Genomic DNA, 20,553 nt, shown 5'->3' with positions numbered 1-20,553 from the left:
AGTTTAAAATCATATAAAATGTTTATCTTTTTATTTGTAGATTATATGCATTTTCAATAGTGAAAAATCTACATGATTTTGATCCTCCGAATTCTGTTGAGATTTGCTTCACGTCCAGTACATGGTTAATCTTTGTAAATATTCTGTGTGAGCTTGAAAAAACTTATATTATTTTCTCAATTTATTTTTAATTGAGGTAACACTGGTTTATAACATTACTTAAGTTTCATGTACACAACATTATACTTTTACTTCTGTATCTAGAGTATGCTCACTACCAAAAATTTAGTCTCCATACATTTGATCCCCTTTGCGCATTTCACCCTCCTCTTTCTTCCTCTTTGATAATCACTGCTTTATATTTTGTATCTCCCTGTTTGGTTTGGTTTGTTCATTTATTTTAATTTTTGTTTCTTTGTTATCTCTTTAAATTCTGAGTATGAGTGAAATCATACTATATTTGCCTTTCTCCATCTGACTTATTTCACTTAGCATGATAGCCTCAAGGTCCATCTATGTTGGAGCAAATTGCAAGATTTCAACTTTTTTTTATGGGTCCTAAAAAAACAAACAAAAATCTCCATACTATTTTCTCTAGTGGCTACACCAATTTATATCCCACCAAGAATGGTATGAGGGTTCTCTTTTCTGTACATCCTCCTTAATATGTGTTTTTTCTTGCCTTGAAATTCATTTATATTTTTTTCATGTTTGGTTGCAGCAATATATCTATTATAGTTAGTTTTGTAAATATATATATATATATATATATATACATTTTTTTGCTTTTTTAGGGCCACACCTGAGACATATGGAAGTTCCCAGGCTAGGAGTCTAATTGGAGTTGCAGCTGCCAACCTACACCACAGCCGCAGCAACACCAGATCAAAAGCATGTCTGCAAACTATGCTTCAGCTCATGGCAACACTGGATCCTTAACACACTGAGCAAGGCCAGGCATTGAATTTGCATCCTCAATGGATACTTATTGAGTGTTTAACCTGCTGAGCCCCAAGGGGAACCCATAAAAAGATTATTAACGTTTGTATTTCCTATTTATTTAAAATGTTCTGTGATTATTGGAGATTTATTTATTAGTTCTTATCAATCTTTATGTATCATTGCAAAAATTTTAGACTTACTTTGCCTTCCTGATTAAACTTTTAACCATTTAGAAAATACCCCCTTAATCTCAAAAAATATATTTTGTTTTAACATCTACTTTGATATTAATGTAACTACTCCATATTCCTTTTAATTATATTTGCATGTTAAATGTTTTATTTCTGTTCCTTTGTACTATATATATAGAGAGAGGAAAATGTATGTGTGTATACACACATATGGTTTTGTTTTCAGTGTGTTCCTTTCATACACATTAAATGTATCAATAATTATTCAGTCTTTTTACTTTTACATTTTAATTTCTATACTCAATTCACTTATTTGATAAATTTGTGATATACCTGTATTTAAATATACACTTGTATTATTTTATATTTGTCTGGCTCTATGTTACTTTTTTGTTGTTGTTCTACGTTATTCATAAATGCTCTTCATTTTTCTTACTTTATTTGGATTGAGTATTGGATCTTTACAATTTTATTTCTTAGTTACCTGCTGGTTTGATATTCAGTGATTATCTTAGAGATTACAACATACAAACTTGACTTACAAAACTCAAATAATAATTGGCAGTTTTAGCTCTTCTTGTATGCCTAAGATGCAAGAGCTTTAGTTCCTTTAATGTTTTTTAGCACCCTATCATTTGAATACACACACACACACACACACACATACATACATATACATACATATATATATATATGTTTATATACACATTTACTATTCATTACTCCTTATTGCTTCTTGTATTTCTGACCTGCCATTTGGTGGTCACGTTTCCCTGTGCTGAAACAACACCCTTAAATGTGTCCTTAATATAAATTTGTGAAGAAATTCTCTATGTGCTTTTTTAACTTTTATCTGAATGGTTCTTTGTTTCAACTTTTTTTTTTTTTTGCCTTTTTTTTTTTTAGGGCCGCACCCACACATATGGAGCTCAACAGGCTAGGAGTCAAATCGGAGCTACAGCAGCTGGCCTACACCACAGCCACAGCAATGCGGGATCTGAACTAGTTGGATTGGTTTCCACTGAGTACAATGGGAACTCCTGTTTCGACTTTTTAAGTGTAAAAATATAATAAAGTATGAGTGCAGTCTCATCTTACTGCTTCTATACCTTTCAGGAACAGAGGTAGTAGATATGAATATACATTAATACATGCAAACACTGGCATCTATAATCCAAAAATCCATAATCTATAATCTCGTGAAGGAAATTTATCAACTAGAGTACAAGGTGTGTGAACAGTTATTTGTACCTCTTAGCCTTACTACATCAATTCAATGAATTGTTTTCCAAATGTCTTAGGTCAATTTCTCTCTTTTCCCTTCCCTTAAGTCTATTTAAATATTTCATTTGTAGTATAATTTGATTCTTTTCTTCACATGCATATTTCATTTGAGTTTCTCACCTTCCTAATATCCTAGCTGTTTTAAAATATTTACATACAGTAATACACTCCTGCTGGTATGCAGTTCTATGGATTTTGACAAATGCATTAATCATGTATTCACAATCACACTTCCATGTAGAATAATCCAATCATCCCATCTTCAATAACTTTTCTGTTTTGAATTCAGTTTGTATCATTGCTCTTTTTCTGAGTCAGTCTTATTAAAAGTTTTCATTTTTATTGATTTTTCCTAAGAATTAGATGTTGTTTAAATTTCTATTTTTTGTAAAATTTTGTCAGTTTCTGTTCTTATCCTTAACATTTTCTTTCTTCTGTTTGCTTTAGGTATAAGTGCTTCCTAGTATAACACTCACCTTGTATATTCCCTAAACTAGCCCTGGAATCAGCCATTTCTCCAAGATACACTAGATTCATTTAGGAAGAAATGATATGGTATTAGAGACTAAATTAGATTATTAATGTTTGTTACTACCGAGGTGGTCATTGATTCTAACTTTTTCAATGGGAAAAATAGAAAATATGACATCTGACCACAGGTTGTTAATTTGACTCATTGATTAGATAGACATATAGATAGGCAGGCAGGCAGACACATATAGGCATTTTATCCTGATATAATGCCAATTGTCACTTATTTCAATGACACCAATATGTTTACTCATTGATTTGTTCCAAATTACCACAACACTCGCAGGATCCTAAGTTATGGCTACTGAAAATAGTTTTTTTAAAAATTTAATAATTCTTTATGTTCTTAATGTTCTTACCATTAATGTGAAGACAAATTATTATGTCTTACAGCCATCTTGAACAGTTCTTACACTGTGCTAATGCCACTAACTAAATATACAGGCTCATTTGATTTATTTCACTATTGCGTTTTAGAGATTTTTTTTAACTTTTGTTTTATAATTAAAGAAAATATTTTCCAGTTTGAAAGTCAAGGCCAGCAAACATGAGCTATTCATAGAAATCTAACCTCTATTTCTGAGTCCACCATTTTCTTCTTCTCCAAGAGGCAGCAATTTGTTTTATTAACCTATGGCGTTTTTTTTTGTTGTTGTTCATATCTTGAAATATCCATCTAGCTAGATAGCCAGATGGGTATTTTACCATATAATAATACATATTAATCCTCTCTTTTTGAATTATACGTTTTAATATCTAGAAGGGTTTAGGTTTTGCTCTAATGTTGATGTTTATGCCATTACTACATATTTTTGTTATTTCCTCTTTAATTGAACTTATCTTCAAATGTCGTTCTATGAACATTATCGGATTTCCTAGTGATCACTTTTTTCTTCCTGTCTCTTTTGGCTAGCATCTAACTTGAAATATTGTTACGTCCAATTAATACACATAAAGTTAAAAGCAAGATGACTGTACATTCCATATAGTCTTCAAATTCTTTTCTCATTTTTGAAATTGTTTCTTTTGTCACAAATTCAAGCTTACAGACATCTCATAATTTTGGCATTGTACACAGTATTTTCTTACTCATAACAACTACCTAACCTTAGTTCTCCACATAAATCTATATTTAATGCTCACCATTAATTCTTATGTTGTTGCCATTCTAGCCATTTTGGTCTTATGGAATGTGTTCTTGTGAAGGGCAATGAATCAATATTTCAAAAGGCCTTGCATGTTCATAAGAATCTGATTGAGACATTTACACTTGAAGGTCATCTTCATGGATATAAAATCCTTGGCTCACATTTTCTTTCTTTGTATATCTTAATTATGTTACTCCTTTGACTTCCAGTATAAAGAATTTATGTCATAAATTCTGTTAATAATCTCATTTTGTTTTCTATTATAACAATATTAAAACTTATAATGATCTCCTCTTCCCTTTGATACACCAAAAGGATTTTATTTTTTATCTAAAGTCCAAATTGTTGGTCATTTTAGACTAATGTTCTCAGGATTTTAGAATTACCTTTCAAATGTTTTTCAAGTTCCTGTCTCCATTTTTCTTTTTATTATTATTTTTTATTTTAGTGGTAGAAGACCTTCTTAAATGATAGTATTTAGCATTTATCTTGTTCTATTGTTATAATTTATTCTTCAAGTTCTTTTACTGTGCATATGCATATAATCCTCTTAAAACTTTTAATCTCTTCTTACTTTTTTGATTTAAAAATTTTTCTTCTTTTATACTTTTTAGGTGGATATTATAAGTTCTTATGTTCCAGTTTATTTCTTAATACCAAATGTTTGTATACATATGTATATATATATGTATGTTTTCAAAAAGACATATATAGGAAATTATTCTGAATAGATTATATAAATAATATATTGCATATTCAGGATTCTAATGTATGGTATATATTTTCAGAAATTTTACATACATGTATACATGTGTATTTTACATACATATGTGTATACAGATATATACACGTATATATGTAAAATATACACATGTATATGTAAAATTTCTGAAAATATATGTATATAGAGTCAGTATTTATACACACACGCACACATATATTCAGATAAAGAATAAACTTTTCCTTTCTCTCTCTTTCCTTTGTTCTTTTGTCTTTTAATCTTTTTTTTTTCTTAATCTAGGTTCCTCCATTAGACCAGCAACACCCTGTAGGGCTCCTGGACACCTATCAATACACATAACAATAGCTTTTAGCTCTTCTGCAGAGGCAGTCTTCATTCCAGAGAGAAACTCATAGTTCAATAACCTCAACCACAGAAGCTCTTCAGATGTCCTGAGGCCAGGTTAAAGGAATAAGGGCTCTGAACACACCCCAATCCTTATTAGCAACCCTGCCCTTGAACCACTGCATAAAACTTCTCACCAAATCCTTCCAGGTTGGGACACTCAGTCTTTGAAGGCATGCACATTCTATGTGCCCCCTAGCCTAGCAAAGCAATAGAGCTATCTTTTTCTCTTTTGCCCGAAACTCTGTCTCTGAGATTCCATTAGGTATTGGGTACAGAGGCCAGGTTTTGGCAACACATTCACCACATATCTAATTGTTTCTAGTATTTTTCATCCTGATTTATACCCTCTCTGCCATTCTTGCCTGATCACTTCATCACTTCTCTACTTTTTATCTAAATCTTTTTTTACCCTAATTTTTCCTTTATGCTCCATTTGAAAGGATTATTTTTCTATTTTCTTTTTCATATATATACATGTATGCATGTATATTTTTAGTTTAAAAACTCAGGTCCAAGACACCCAGGCTATTCCAGTTAATTGAGAATTTCCCAATTACTCACATACTCACCCTCAAATTGGAAAAGGCAAATACTCTCCCAGCTTTTGCTGATAGTCTCAACGGTACATCAGAAATTTCCAAACATAACCACTTGGAAATTGTTAGATTAACCAGCTTTCAAGGTAAACAAAAATATAGTAAAACACAGCTATTGCTATCTCCATAAGCTCACATATTTAGATTCATGGAGAGATCTTGTTAATTTTGATTTTTTAACACAGTTTATTCTATTTTTATGGAAAAAAGTCAGATAAACTATGACACTACAACCATCTTGTCAGAGCCCCCACTATCGTTTTTGAACACTTTTTTCAAACACTAAAATTTTAGGTTAACAAATATTTTCTTTGGCATTTAAAAATATGATTCAAGTTTCTTCCAATTTGTGCTATTTATAAGAAAACTACCAAACTTACTGTTTATTTGAAATAATTTTTCTTTTTCATCTGGCTGCTTTTAAGATGTTCTATTTGTCTTTGACTTTTAGCAATTTTACTAAAATGTGGCCAGTTCTGGATATTCTTTTATTCCTCTTTCTTCGGTATGTCAGACCTGAATCTTTAACAAGTGATTTTAAGTATATAATTTTATGTGCAAACTTTCATGGGCAAAGGGGTGCCTAAACATTTTATCAAACTTTATTTTGAGTGTGCTATGAGTGTGTTTCTGGATAAGATTAATATTTGAATCAGCATCTGAATTAAACAGATTATTGCCTTCCCTAGTTAATTGGGAAGTGGGTGGGTGAGCCTCATCCAATTAACTGAAGACTTTAGCTAGACAGAAGAAAAAGGCTGAGTAAGAAAGAATTCCTCTTGCCTGACTACCTTTAACTGGGACTATAGTCTTTTCCAGTCTTTAGACTTGGTCTGAAATATCAGCTCTTCTCAGCTCCTGAATGTGCTAGCTTTCAGACTGGAATTTACACCATCAGCTTTCCTGGTTCTCAGGCTTTTGGTTACACTGGAAATATACATCTGCTCTCCTGGATCTCCAGCTTGCTAGTTACATATCTTGGGACTTCCCAGACTCCATCACAACTTGAGCTAATTCCTTAAAATAAATCTCAATCTTCCTCTCTCTTTCCACATATCTATCTCCTGTTGGTTCTGTTTCTCTCACACTTTTCCTTCTCGGACTCCTTTTGCACCTTTATAAGACCTCATTATTATATTCTCTATGGTTTTTTGGTTCTCTATATTTTCTCAATATCTTCTAATGTTAAATTCTGGATAACTTTCATTCTTTTTCTAATTAAATTTTAATTGTATGTAATTTTTAAAAATCCACCTTGATTTCAAAAATTTTATCATATAACCATTTCCAGAATTTTCACTTAGTTCATTTTAATAGTTTTCACTTCTCTGCTAAAACAAGCCAGATATTATATTTATAATATGTGTAGAAATAATATTAGTCCAAGAATGATGTTATTTTCCTTCAGAAAGGAGAAACACATCAGGGGCTAAAAGAACTTAAAGCTAGCTTGCAGGTTCTACAGGTGCTTTTTTGCTTCCAGTTTACTTATGGTCTAAAAGACAGCCATTTTATGCATATTCTAAACTCTCAACCTATATATTCTGAAATCTACAAATTTCTGCAGGGAAAAAAATAACCATAAATTCTAGGCTCATTTTCCTAAGTCTATATTCTCCTCTAACTTATGGCCTGCTACTTATTCACTTTCTTAACCATTCCCTGATACCTTTAAGTAAATATTTTATGTCACTCAGATTTTCTTGTGTTCCACAATTAAAGGTAAGGGCCAAATTATTCTGTTCAAATTAAACATTAATGAAGTCCTTATTTAATATTTTTATTTATTTATTTATTGTCTTTTTTTCATCTTTTTAGGGCTGCACCTGCAGCATATGGGGGTTCCCAGGCTAGGGGTAGAATCGGAGCTACAGCTGCCAGCCTACACCACAGCCACAGCAATGTGGGATCCAAGACACATCTGCAACCTACCCCATAGCTCAAGGCAATGCCAGATCCTTAACCCCCTGAGCGAGGCCAGGGATCAAACCCACAACCTCATGGTTACTAGTTGGGTTTGTTAACCACTGAGCCACGATGGGAACTCCTAATATTTTTAGAAATATTTTTAATTTAATGTAGTTGAGTTTATTTACAACGTTATATTAGTTTCAGGTATTCAGCAAAATGAATCAGTTATACACATACATATATACAATTCTTTTTCCCATATAGGTTATTAAATTGAGTAGACCTCCTTGTGCTATACAGTAGCTCCTTATTAGTTGTCTATTTTATATATAGTATTGTGTACATGTTAATTCAATCCCCCTAATTTATCCTCCCCACCCCCACAGTTTTCCCTTTGGTAAACCTAAGTTTGATTTACAAATCTGTGAGTTTGTTTCTGCTTTATAAATAAGTTATTTTGTATCATTTTTGTTAGATTACACATATAAGTGATATCCTGTGATAGTTGTTTTTCTCTAACTCCTCCCAGGTCCATCCATGTTGCTGCAAAGAGCATTATTCTGTTCTTTTTTATGAGTGGGTAATACTCCATTGTATATGTGTGTTACATCTTCTTTATCCAGTGCTCTATTGATGGACATTTACATTGTGTCCATGTCTTAGCTATTGTAAACACTGCTGCTGTGAACACTGGGTGTGAGTATTTTTTCAAATTATGGTTTCATCCAGATATATGCCCAGGTGGGATTGCTGACTATGGAGATTCTATATTTAAAGGAACCTCCATACTGTTTTCCATAGTGGTTGCACTGATTTATATTCCCACTAAGAGTGTAAGAGGACTCCATTTTCTCCATACTCTCTCCAGTATTTATTTTTTGTAGACTTTTTGAAGATGGCCATTCTGACTGGGGTGGCTGATACCTCATTGTAGTTTTGATAAGAAGATGGCAGTAAGGACATACTTATTGATAATTACATTGAATGCAAGTGGATTAAATGTTTAAAACCAAAAGACACAGACTGGCTGAAAGGATACAAAAACAAAACCCATGTATATGTGCTGTCCACAAGAAACCCCCTTGAGATTTAGGGATACAGACAGACAAGTAATCCTTGCAAATGGAAATCAAAATAAAGCTGGAATAGCAATACTCGTATCAGACAAATTAGACTTTAAAATAAAGAGTTATAAGAGACAAAGAAGGACACTACATAATGATCATGGGATGAATTCAAGAAGATATAAAAATTATAAATATATATTCACCCAACATAAGAGCACCACAATATATAAGGCAAATGCTAACAGCCATTAAAGGAGAAATCAACAGTAACACAATAATAGTGGGATACTTTAATACTCCACTTACATCAATGGACAGATCAACCAGACAGGAAATCAATAAGGAAACATAGGCCTTAAGTGACACACTAGAACATACAGACTTAATTGATATTTATAGAACATTCCATTCTAAAGCAACAGAATCTACATTCTTCTCAAGTGCACATGGAAACATTCTCCAGGATAGGTCATAGCTCAGGCCACAAACCAAGCCTCAGGAAATTTAAGAAAATTTAAATTATATCAAGCATCTTTTCCAACAACCACTCAATAAGACTAGAAATAAACTAAAAGAAAAAAATAGCAGAAAAACCACAAACACTTGGAGGCCAAATAATATGCTACTAAACTACCAATGGATCACTGAAGAAACTATAAAGAGTAAATCAAAAAATACCTAGAGACAAGTGAAAATGAAAACACAAGGATCCAAAATCTGTGGGACAAAGCAAAAGCCGTTCTAAGAGGGAAGTTTATATGAATACAATGTTATCTTAGGAAACAAGAAAAATCTCAAATAAACAATCTAACCTTACACCTAAAGCAACTATAGAAGGAAATCTTAAGACTTAGAGATATGATTCCTTTTTGAAAGATGAGTATCATGAAGATCAGAAAGATTAACTGATCATTTCAGGTAATACAGATACATGGAAAAATATATTTAAATATCTTTATATCCTAATTTAAAATTAATACTCTAGGGAGTTCCTGTTGTGGTGCAGTGGAAACAAATCTGACTAGTTTCCATGAGGATGTGGGTTCAATCCCTGGCCCAGCTCAGTGGGTCAGGGATCCCCCATTACTGTGACCTGTGGTGTAGGTCACAGATGCAGCTCAGATGCTGCCTTGCTGTGGCTCTGGCATAGGAGGGCAGCTGTAGCTCTGCTTTAACCCTTAGCCTGAGAACTTCCATATGCCACACCTGAAGCCTTAAAAAGGAAAAAAAAAAAAAAAGTAAATAAATACATAAAAACAAAATCTATACTCTATATTTTTATAAATAAAATATTTTTATTATCTTCATATTTTATATGAAGTATGCTTTGAAGTGTCTACTGGGTTGCTGGCTCAGTTCTAAACGCTTTACAAATACTAACTCTCTAACAGACTTAACAAAATTCCCACTTATAGATGATGGAACTAAAAATATAGATAAAATACATAGCAGAACTCAAGTTCTCATACCCATAGTCTTCTCCTTAAAGGCTTCTCCATGCATTTATACACTTTTTTCCATTGAACAAAATATCTCCTGAAAAATGTTAATGGTATTTTGATAGGGATTGCACTGAATCTGTAGATTGTCTTTGGTAGTATAGTCATTTTGACAATATGTATTCTTCCAATCCAAGAGCATGGTATATCTTTCCATAGGTTTGTGTCATCTTTGATTTCTTTCACTAGCATCTTATAGTTTTTGATATTTTGTCTCTTTAGGTAGGCTTATTCCTAGGTATTCTATTCATTTTGATGTGATGGTAAATAGGATTGTTTCCCTAATTTCTCTCTCTGATCTTTCATTGTTAATATACAGAAATTCAGTCTATTTCTGTGTACTAATTTTGTATCCTGCAAATTTACTGAATTCATTGATGAGCTCTAATAGTTTTCTGTAGCATATTTAGGATTTTCTATGCATAGTGTCATGTCATCTGCAAACAGTGATAATTTTACTTCTTCCTTTCCAATTTGGATTTATTTTATTTCTTTTTATTCTCTGACTGCCATGGCTAGGACTTCCAAAACTATATTAAATAGTATTGGTGAGAGTGGACATCCTTGTGTCATTTCCAATCTTAGCAGGAATTCTTTCAGCTTTTCACCATTGATAATGAAGCTAACTGAATGGAATTTTTCATAGAACTAGAACAAAATATTTTAGTTTGTTTGGAAGCACAAAAGACCCAGAATAGCCAAAGCCATCCTGAGAGAAAGAAAAATGAAGCTGGAGGTATCAGCTTCCCTGACTTAGACTATACTACAAAACTACAGTCATCAAGACAGTATGGTACTGGAACAAAAAAAAAAAAAAAAAAAAAAAAAAAAAAACAGAAAAATAGATCAATGGAACAGGATAGAAAGCCCAGAATTAAACCCATGCACCTACAGACAAGTAACCTATACCAAAGGAGGCGAGAACATGCAATGGATAAAAGACAGTCCCTTCAATAAGTGGTGCTGGGAAAACTGGACAGCTACATGTAAAAGAATGAAATCAGAACACTCCCTAACACTCTACACAAAAATAAATTTGAAATGGTTTAAGGAGCTAAATATAAGGCCAGATACTATAAAACTCTTAGGGAAAACACAGGCTGAACATTCTCTGATATAAACCATAGCAATATTTTCTCAGCTCTATCTCCTAGAGTGATGACAATAAAAACAAAAATAAACAAATGGGATCTTATTAAACTTGAAAGATTTTATACAGAAAAGGAAACCCAAACAAAACGAAAGGACAACCCACAGAATGGGAGAGAGTATTTGCAAATGAAGCAAATAACAAGCGATTAATCTCCAAAAAAATATGAATACCTCCAGCAGCTCAATACCAAAAAAAAGAACAATCCCATCAAAAAATGGGTGAAGATCTAAACAGACAATTCTCCAAAGAAGACATACAGATGGCCAAAAAACACATGAAAAGATGTTCAACATCACTAATTAGAGAAATGCAAATTAAAACCATTATGAGGTACTACCTTACACCAGCCAGAATGGCCATTATCAAAATGTCTACAAACAATAAATGCCAGAGAGGGTATAGAGAAAAGGGAACCCTATTACACTGTTGGTGGGAATGTAAATTGGTACAACCACTATGGAAAACTATGGAGATTCCTCAAAAAACTAAAAATAGAATTACCACATGACCCACCAATCCCACTCCTGGGCATCTATCCAGAGAAAACCATGACTCAAAAAGATGCATGTATGTCCAAATGTTCATTGCAACACTATATACAATAGCCAAGACATGGTGGCATCCTTTATGTCCATTGACAGAGGAGTGGATAAAGAAGATGTGGTACATATACACAATGAAATATTATTTGCTACAAAAAAAAATGAAATAATGGCATTTGCAGCAACATGGACGAACCTAAAAATTATCACACTAACTGAAGTTAGTCAGACAGTGATACACAAACAGCATACGCATTCACTTATATGTAGAATCTAAAAAAAGAATAAAATGAACCTACTTGTAGAACCTGAAGCTGACTTACAGACTTTGAAAAACTTATGGCTACGAAAGGATACAAGTTGGGGGGTGGAGGATGGGTTGAGGATTTGGGGCAGAAATGTAAAATTAGGTCGTGATGATGGTTGTACAAATATAAATATAATAAAACTAATTGAATTTAAAAATGTATATAATGAAGATGATAAAAATATGAGGATCAGAATCTGAATTTTAGTTTCATAATCTTTCCCATAGCACTATTTATTTTAATAAGCATGAATTAAAAATTCACTATTTTCATAACACTTTAGTACTCTTTTATTTATTAGGAAACTATATATTTATGTGTGAGTATTTGTGTTGGATATGGTGAAAACAATTCAAATGAAATAATATATCAGAGAAGCTTTTTATGTTGCAAATAAACTATATATTAAGCATGTACTATGAATACAAGGCACATGCTAAATACTTTTGAGCATATGTAGATATCGTCATGTGCAGGCATATTTTCTGCACTGAGAAAATCAGTGCTACATTGAGAGAACCCAGCAGAAATACATTATTTGTGGAAAAATAAAAATACAGTTTGTGTCACAACACAGCATATTATTAATTAAAGGGATTCTATAGCTGCCATAATTTCAAAATGAGAGATATAATAGTTAATATCAATGAAGTGAGAATACTAATGAGTAAAATATTCACAATGGTAATAATAGCATCATTTTATGTATATTTAATAACATGGAGAATTTTCAAAAACAGGCAGATTTATAAATTTATTTGATGATATTGTGTGGCAAAATTTATTTAAGAAAGTTCATTGTGTGGCATATAGCAGAATTTCAATAAACTTGTATCAAATAACTTAAAGGAAGAGACAAAGTAAAAGTATAAAAGTAAGAAAAGACAAAAAGTATTTGAAAGTTTGTGAGCACGGTTTTTCTACTGTGGTTGTATACAATAGTGGATCATTTCTACTTCTTTACATAATTCTATATGTATGTGTGTGTGTGTGTGTGTAAAGTAAATGGGCCTAGGCAACTAAGCTACGTGAAAATTTTTTTGCTATAAATTTTGAAAAAAAATTGCATTTACTCTACAAATTATATCAGATTGTGACAAGATTATTGTTCTTCTCAGTCTTCCCTATTTTTCTATCTAAATTTTCTTTAACTTGTTAATCAGAAAGATACATTATTAACAAAATAAAATAACTGATTAAGGTGTGGATATATGCTTTTTTATATTTTTCAATTATTAAGGAAGAAAGATTCAGGAATTATATGGACAGTCTTCTACAATAAAACCAAACAACTTACAATGTAAACCATCCAGTTAAAAATATCAAGTTATAAAAATATTATTTATAGTGAAGTCACAATATTTTAGTTCTCAAACTGTACACACATTAGAAACACAGAGAAATTTTGAAGGAAAGTTAACTTTATATTTTGGTATTTTTTTATTTTGTCTTTTTGCCATTTCTAGGGCCACTACCATGGCACATGGAGGTTCCCAGGCTAGGGATCTAATCGGAGCTGTAGCCACCAGCCTATACCAGAGCCACAGCAACATAGGATCCAAGCCACATCTGCAATCTACACCACAGCTCATGGCAACGCCAGATCCTTAACCCACTGAACAAGGCCAGGGATTGAACTGGCAACCTCATGGTTCCTAGTCGGATTCGTTAACCACTGAGCCACAACGGGAACCCTATGAAGGAAGGGCAACTTTAAAGATCATCTAAGCATCTTATTTACATAAAAAAAGAAGCCAGAAGAGTAAATATAATTTCACAGCTACTTAACATTTAGAGACGGATCATCTCACCTCAGTACACAATTCTTTCCTCCTAAAAAGACATAGCACTCCTCCATTTTAAGTATCATTACTTTTAAATTAAATGTATTTTCATGTTGAAATATTTGCTATGCGTTATAATCTAAATTCAAAAAAAAAAAAAAATAAATTGATATATAACATTCTGCAATGAACCAATGGATAGCTTGAGTACAATATCCCATTGAGTAATATACTAAAGCAGATATTTTAGGATAATAACGACTTACATAATAAAAAATTTACTTAACAAGCATATATAAAACCTTTGCTGATGCTCTTCTATGCATCTTACAAATAATAATTTACATTATTTTATAATATCTTCTAAACATATAAACTTAGCCTCTTAATAATGGGAATACAACAATTAAAAAACATATGTAACTTGCCCAATTTACTATAGCTAGTAATTAGAGGAAGCAAACAAATTTCTGCATCTAAACCACAACTTTAAGCGGCACTTCTGTTTAACTTAATATTTAAACTTCTCTAATTCCTATTTTAACATTTCACTTCACTACTTATTGCCAGGATTTTATAAAAAGCCAAAAGATAAGAAGATGCTACAGAAAAACACTATTTTCTAAGACAAAAGCAGCTGTTTTGCCAATGGTCATTGAAAACTTTGGCTGATGCCCAGGAAAACTGAACTTTTTAACATGAAAATATTAGGATATTACCTAGAATAGATTTACAAGGAGATCCTGCTGAATAGCATTGAGAACTATGTCTAGATACTCATGTTGCAACAGAAGAAAGGGTGGGGGAAAAATTGTAATTGCAATGTATACATGTAAGGATAACCTGACCCCCTTGCTGTACAGTGGGAAAATTAAAAAAAAAAAAAAAGAAAATATTAGGATATTGTCTGAATATATTTAGGAGGAAAATGATAACAAATACAATGTGCATTTTGAAATAATATATGGAAAATACACCTCTCTAAAATATGATACTTATGTTGGTCTCATCTTCAAAATCACTTGCATCAATGCCCATATAAAGGGATGTTTAGATGGCCAAGTGAGAAATTTAGGGACAAGTGTAAATACAAAAACTTTTCCAGTTTTTTTACCGTTTATTTATATATATATTTTTTTTTTAATCTACTGCACAGAATGGTGACCCAGTTATACATACATGTATACATTCTTTTTCTCTCATTAGGTGTTCCATCATAAGTGACTAGACAGAGTTCCCACTTCTATATAGCAGGATCCCATAGCTAATCCATCCCAAAGGCTACATTCTGCACCTATTTACCCCAAGTTCCCAGCCCCTCCCACTCCCTCATCTTCCCCCTTGGAAATCACAAGTCTACTTTCTTTTCTGTGGAAAGGTTCATTTGTGCCATATATTAGATTCCAGATATAAGTGATATCATTTGGTATTTTTCTTTCTCTGACTTCCTTCACTCAGGATGAGAGTCTCTAGTTTCATCCAGATTGCAGCAAATGGCATTATTTTTTTTTTTATGGCTGAGTAGTGTTCCATTGTGTATATATACCACATCTTCCTAATCCAATCATCGGTCGATGGACATTTGGGTTGTTTCCATGTCTTGGCTATTGTGAAAGGAGCTGCAATGAACATGCGGCTGCATGTGTCTTTTTTAAGAAGAGTTCTGTGCAGATATGTGCCCAAGAGTGGGATTGCTGGGTCATATGGTAGTTCTCAGTTTTCTAAGGTACTTACATACTGTTCTCCACAGTGGTTGTACCAGCTTACATTCCCACCAACAGTGCAGGATGGTTCCCTTTTCTCCACACCCCCTCCAGCACTTGTTGTTTGTGGACTTAATGATGGCCATTCTGACTGGTGTGAGGTGGTACCTCATGGTCGTTTTGATTTGCATTTCTCTAATAATCACGGATGTTGAGCATTGTTTCAAGTACTTCTTGGCCATCTGTAAATCTTCCTTGGAGAAACGTCTATTCAGGTCTTTTGCCCATTTTTCCATTAGGTTGTTTGCCTTCTTACTATTGAGCTATATAAGTTGTTTGCATATTTTAGAGATTAAGCCCTTGTCAGTTGCATCATTTGAAACTCTTTTCTCCCATTCTGTAAGTTGTCTTTCTGTTTTCTTTTTGGTTTCCTTTGCTGTGTAAAATCTTGTCAGTTTGATTAGGTCCCATTGGTTTATTTTTGATCTTATTTCTGTTGTTTTGGGGGACTAACCTGAGAAAACATTTTTAAGGTTGATGTCAGTGAATGTTTTGCCTTGTTCTCTTCCAGGAGTTTGATGGTGTCTTGCCTTATATTTAAATCCTTCAGCCATTTTGAGTTTATTTTGGTGTAGGATGTGAGGGTGTGTTCTAGTTTCATTGATTTGCATGCAGCCGTCCAAGTTTCCCAGGAATACTTGCTGAAAAGATTCTTGTTTTCCCATTTTATGTTCTTGCCTCCCCTGTCAAAGATTAATTAACCATAGGTGTCAGGGTTTATTTCTGGTTTCTCTATTCTGCTCAAATGGTCTGTTTTGATACCAGTACCACATTGTTTTGATGACTGTGGCTTTGTAGTATTTCTTGAAGTCTGGGAGAGTTATGCCTCCTGCTTGGTTTTTGTTCCTCAGAATTGCTTTGGGAATTCTGGGTCTTTTGTGGTTCCATATAAATTTTTGGATTGTTTCTTCTAGTTCTGCGAAAAATGTCATGGGTAATTTCATAGGGATTGCATTGAATCTGCAGATTGCTTTGGGTGGTATGGCCATTTTTACAATATTAATTTTTCCAATCCAGGAGCATGGAATATCTTTCCATTTATTTACATCTTTAATTCCCTTGATGAATGTTTTATAGTTCTCAGCATATAAGTCCTTTACCTTCTTGTTCAGATGTATTCCAGGTATTTGATTTTTGGGGGTGTAATTTTAAAAGGTATTCTATTTTTGGATTCCTTTTCTAGTATTTCATTGTTAATATACAGAAATGTGACTGATTTCTGAATGTTAATCTTATATTCTGCTACTTTGCTGAATTTGTTGATCAGTTCAAGTAGTTTTGGGGTTGAGTCTTTAGGGTTTTCTATATATAATATGTCATCAGCATACAGTGAGAGTTTTACCTCTTTTCTTCCTATTTGGATGCCTTTTATTTCTTTTGTTTGTCTGATTGTTGAGGCTAGGACTTCCATTGCTATGTTGAATAACAGTGGTGAGAGTGGGCATCCTTGTTTTGTTCCAGATTTTAGTGGGAAGGCTTTCAGTTCTTCTCCATTGAGTATTATATCAGCTATGGGTTTGTCATAAAGGGCATTGATTATGTTAAGGAATGTTCCCGCTATACCCACTTTGGTAAGAATTTTTATCATGAAGTGATGTTGGACTTTGTCAAGTGCTTTTTCTGCATCTATTAAGATGATCATGTGGTTCTTTACTTTTCTTTTGTTAATGTGGTGTATGATGTTGATTGATTTATGTATGTTGAACCATCTTTATGAACATGGGATGAATCCCACCTAGTCATGGTGTACAATCTTTTTGATATGTTTTTGGATTCAGTTGGCTAAAATTTTGAGAATTTTTGCATCTAAATTCATCAAAGATATTGGTCAATAGTTTTCTTTTATAGTGGTATCTTTGTCTGGTTTTAGAATTAGGGTGATGGTGGCATCATAGAATGTCTTTGGGAGTGTTCCTTCTTCTTCAACCTTTTGAAAAAGTTTAAGGAGGATAGATATATGTTCCTCTTTGTATGGGTTTGGTAGAATTCACCTGCGAAGTCATCTGGTCCTGGGCTTTTATTTGTAGGGAATGTTTTTATGACATATTCAATTTTATTTCTAGTGATTGGTCTGTTCAGTTGATCTATTTCTTCTTGATTCAGTTTTAGCATGCTGTAAGTCTCTAGAAAGATGTCTGTTCTTCTAGTTTGTCAAATTCGTTGGCATATAATTGTTCATAGTATTCTCTTATGGTTTGTTGTATTTCTGTAGTATCTGTCGTGACTTCTCTGTTTTCATTTCTGATTTTGTTTATTTGGGTTTTTTCTCTCCTCTTCTTGATGAGTCTAGCCAGAGGCTTGTCAATTTTGTTTACCTTTTCAAAGAATCAGCTCTTGGTTTGATTGATTTTGTCTATTGTTTTTTGAATCTCTATTTTATTGATTTCCTCTTTGATCTTTATGATTTCCTTCCTTCTGCTGACTTTAGGGTATTCTTTGTTCTTCTTCTTCTAATTCATTTAGGTGATGGGTTAAGTTGTCAATTTGAGATTTTTCTTCTTTTTTGAGGAAGGCCTGTATTGCTATAAACTTCCCTCTGAGCACTGCTTTTGCCACATCTGATAGATTTTGAGTGGTTGTGTTTTCATTATCAATTTTCTCAAGGTATTTTTTAATTTCCTTCTTGATTTCCTCATTGACCCACTGGTTTTGTAGTAGCATGTTGTTTAGTCTCCATGTAGTAGGTTTTTTCTCATTTATTTTCCTGTGGTTGATTTCTAGTTTCATGCCATTGTGGTCAGAGAAGATATTTGAAATAATTTCTATACTCTTAATTTTGTTGAGGTTAGCTTTGTGCCCCATGTGATCAATTCTTGAGAGTGTTCCATGTGCACTTGAGAAGAAGGTGTATTCTGATTTTTTTGGATGTAATGTCCTGAAAATATCGATTAAGTCTAACTTTTCTATTGTTTCCTTTAGAATCTCTCTTGCTTTATTGATTTTCTGTCTAGAGGATCTGGCAATTGTCAGTGGGGTGTTAAAGTCTCCTACTATGATTGTGTTCCCATCAATTTCTCCTTTTTTGTCAGTTAATATTTGCTGTAGGTATATGGGTTCCCCTATATTAGGGGCATATATATTTACGATTGTAATATTCTCTTCTTGTATGGATCCATGAACCATTAAATAGTGTTCTTCTTTGTCTTTCTTTACAGCTTTCATTTTAAAGTCTATTTTGTCTGATATGAGTATTGCAACTCCTGCTTTCCTGTCTGGTCCACTGGCATGAAACATCTTTTCCCATCCCCTCATTTTCAATCTGTAAGTGTCCTTTTCCCTAAGTTGTGTCTCTTGTAGGCAGCAAATCAAAAGTTTTTGCTTTTTTTAATCCAGTCTGCCACTCAGTGTCTTTTGATTGGAGCATTCAGTCCATTGACATTTAAGGTGATTATTGATAGATATGTATTTATTGCCATTTTAAACCTTGTTTTCCAGTTGATTCAATGTATCTCGTTTCTTCCTTTTTTTTTTTTTTTTTGGTTCGATGATTTCCATTTATTTTATGCTTGAATACTTTTCAGTTTTTGTGAATGTAATGTTTGGTTTAGATTTGTGGTTGCCCTGTTTTTAAGTGCGTTAACCCCTTCCTATATCTGCTTGCCTTATTAGCCTGATAATCATATAGGCTCAAACACACCCTTAAAAAAAAAAAAAGAATCTAGTTTTTCTTACTTCCCTTGCCCACACTGTATGAATTTGATGTCTTTTTTTTTCTTTTTCTTTTAACATCTTCATATTTAGATCAGTATCCTGGCTTATTTAAGTGACTGCTTTCCAAATGTGGTTTCCTCCATCCTAGATCTTCCTCTTTTTTTTTTTTTTTTTTCAAATTTAGGGAAGCCCTTTCAGTATTTCTTTTAGAATGAGTTTTGTATTGCTATACTCTTTTAGCTTTTGTTTGTTGGAGAAATTCTTTATTTCCCCTTCTATTTTAAATGATATTCTTGCTGGATAGAGTATTCTAGGTTGCAAATTTTTTTCCTTTCAGCTTTAAATATGTCTTGCCACTCCCTCCTGGCCTATTGTGTTTCTGCAGAGAAATCAGCTGGTAGCCTTATTGGGCTTCCCTTATAATTAATGCTTTGCTTTTCTCTTGCTGCCTTTAGAATCCTCTCTTTAACTTTTACCATTTTTATTATAATATGTCTTGGTGTGAGCCTGTTTGGGTTCAATTTGTTTGGGGCCCTCTGTGCTTCCTGTATCTTGATATCAGTATTCTTTAGATTTGGAAAGTTTTCAGCCATAATTTCTTCAAATATATTTTTAATCCCCTTTTTTCTTTTCCTTCTGGAATTCCTATTATGTGTAGATTGACCCACTTTATATTATCCCATAGGTCTCTTATATTGCTTTCATGTTTTTTCATTTGGTTTTCTGTCTGCTGTCCTGTGTGGGTGATCTCCATTATTCAATCTACCACATCACTAATTCTTTCCTCTGCATTATTCATTCCAGTCTTTATTCCTTTAGTTCAGTTTGTATCTCTGCAAGTGAATTTTCTAGTTTTTCTTGGCTCCTTCTTATATTTTCTAGTTCCTTTCTGAGGGAATCTGCATTACTGTTCATATCCTCTCTTAATTCCTTCACTATTTTCACTACCTCTCTTTTGAACTCAACGTCTGTCAGACTGCAGAGGTCTGTTTCATTGTTGACTGCTTTAGGTGAGTTCTCCTGTTGTTTCAACTGGGAATGGTTTCTGAACTTA

This window comes from Sus scrofa, chromosome 15 (genome assembly GCF_000003025.6).
Source record: "Sus scrofa isolate TJ Tabasco breed Duroc chromosome 15, Sscrofa11.1, whole genome shotgun sequence".
NCBI classification, from domain to species: Eukaryota; Metazoa; Chordata; class Mammalia; order Artiodactyla; family Suidae; genus Sus; species Sus scrofa.
The sequence above is the reverse complement of the archived record's forward strand: the minus strand, read 5'-3'. Positions refer to the sequence as shown.